The following is a 2,663-nucleotide window of genomic DNA, read 5'->3' as shown; positions in this document are numbered from 1 at the left end:
TGTAATCCAGGGAAGTGCTTAAACTGAAATGATTCAGTAGTTGAAGCTGCCCTGATAAATGTTCTTTCCTGCATATACTTATGTATGAATGCAAAACCTTTTGGTTTTGTAAGCTTTTGTTTTATTCATTGCATTGCTTTTTAAGCATAAACTGATAACATAAAATTCATTGCCAAAAAGACCGATAATAATAGTGTTGGTCTGTATGATTTCGAGAATTTGCACGTAGCCAATATTTACATACTATTATTGTATTTTAGGTTTAAATATATTAAACATGAACTTTGACTACGAAGTTTTAAGTTACATCTTATACAGATTTTTTTTATTTAAAATGAAGTGCAAAATAATTTTACATGTGCTTGTACAAAAAAATGTTTATTTGTTTTGTATACATCGCCATTCCTGGGTTCAACTGCCTAAATATGTCTAATCAACATTATAGATACTTTATTCAATTGTTTTTACTAGTAAGGACTTGCCAAAATGTTAGACCAGCTCAATTCATTTTGCACATGCATAATTTATCATAAATTTAAATTTAGAAGAATATGAAAAATTCATGACGCTGGTGTTTTATTTACAAGTGTTGATATCCACTAAAAACATAAATTATTTTGTTGCAATAGATGATAAAAGAATTGTTAGGTGTGCTTCTTTAATGGTTGTCAATCAAATTCTGAACGCTATATATTATACAAATACTTCCTTGTTTGATGAATTTAAAGAACTCTTCCCTTACAATTATTCTTTAGAAGGACAAATAGATTAAAAGCATACCGCGCAGCTGACAAATTAGACCTTCATTTAAGCGAGTTATATAGCGAATAAAATTAATTCCTGCCAATTCCTTACCAATTCTTTGTGCAACATGTTGCAACATCATTTTCGGCGTGTTTCAATGTGGCTTTTCACCACGTTGTTCAGCTTCAAATTTTACCACAATAGATGTTGTGGATATTTTTTGAATGTTATACATAACACAAAAATTAGTGTTATGTTGAATCAAGAGTCAACGTCAAGATGAATGGCTCTAAAAAGCACAATTTTGTTCAAAGTGTTCATGCATAAAAGGCATTAATCGAAAGCTCTCATCTTTTTCTAAGAAACGTACAAACAATTTTTTTTTATGATCGTCTTTCGATATTCTTTTGAAGATTATTCTGGTTGTCACAAAATATAAACATTATATAATTTAATAAAGAACGACTAGAGTAAATATTATAATTGCTAAAAGTTTCATGTTCATGATGAATTAGCTTGCGAGGAATTCGAATTAACAGACACTCTATAGTATGTATAAGCATGTCGATGGTTGCACACACTTAATATTCGTGCATGATAATCATAATACACTGTTAATTTCAAGGAGTTACTTCAACTCCAGGGGTGTTAACATAAATACTTTTGGTGGAGTATAAAATTAAGAGTTATTTCAACCCCGAAATTGGAGTTAAATTAACCCAAATTGGGGTTACATGCACCTTTGAGTTGATATTTGGGGCAAATCGAACAGTGTAACAGAATTCAACGGAATTCAACGGAATTGTTTGACTGTTTTGTAAATCTCAAAGCAATATGCATACAAAGTAAAATTTTATGCTTTTAATTGATTTCATTTTTTATTCTCTACATTAGAATTATTATATAAATTAACACCTTATGAAGAATAAACAGTTAGACCTCTTCATTGCGCAAGTCAGTGATGTATATTAATGAATTAATGATTGCTGATAGCCGGCTTTGCGTCGCTATTGGTCAGAAAATGCAATTGCTACCATTATGGTAAATAAGAGATTCGTCATCCGAAAAAATTCAATGGAATGGCTAACTGCTTGTTTCCTTACCTTGCACCCGTGTGTGTAGTGAGCACTGCATTTTGGTAGTTTGTTAAGCGAACTTTGGCATTGCAGGGAGGCGGAGGCTCAATGTGTTATAAACAAGATCTTTTTTATCTTGATTGCTCTATATCAACAGGTATTATCAACATCTATTGTATAACAAATTATAAAAAGGGCTGTTGCTGGAGGCTGTCAGTTTTTATGCCGTGATTGCTGTTTAAAAATCGTTTAAAAAAAAAGAATGCGAAAACATGGTCTGCGCTTTGACTTTGTCGATAACAATTAGGATTTTAAAACAAACAAAACTTAATCTTTTTTCTACTTGAAGAAAAAAGCATTAAATTAAAGAGAGATATAAGGACAGCAATTAGTGATATGCTCACTCTAATGGCAGTTTTTGTTACTTGAGGCTTTATTAAAGAATTGATAAAAAAGTGATCGGAGTGATCAAAATAGCACAAAATCATTTTTGCAAATATTTGCAAAATTCTTCCTTTCTGAAACTGAAATCACTACCTTACGTCACGATGCAAAGATGCGCCGCCATTTTGAACAGTCCCACTCATAATAATAATCTATAGTAAAGAAACACGATAGCAATGAATTTTGGAGCGCATTGTACTAATAAACGCTAAAAAATCTTTCAACGTGAAGCTGTTTTGTCAAAGCAACATAAGAGACGCTTCTCGCAATTTTTCATAGCAGAAATTATACTTTGTATGTCAACCTCGTGATGTAAGAGTGTTCAATAAGGCGGCCAATCTACAATTCCGCCTTAAATTCAGTTAGCGATGCGCGCCATGTAATATACATATCAATGGC

Source organism: Xenia sp. Carnegie-2017, unplaced genomic scaffold, assembly GCF_021976095.1.
Source record: "Xenia sp. Carnegie-2017 unplaced genomic scaffold, XeniaSp_v1 HiC_scaffold_24, whole genome shotgun sequence".
Classification (NCBI taxonomy): Eukaryota; Metazoa; Cnidaria; class Anthozoa; order Malacalcyonacea; family Xeniidae; genus Xenia; species Xenia sp. Carnegie-2017.
The sequence above is the reverse complement of the archived record's forward strand: the minus strand, read 5'-3'. Positions refer to the sequence as shown.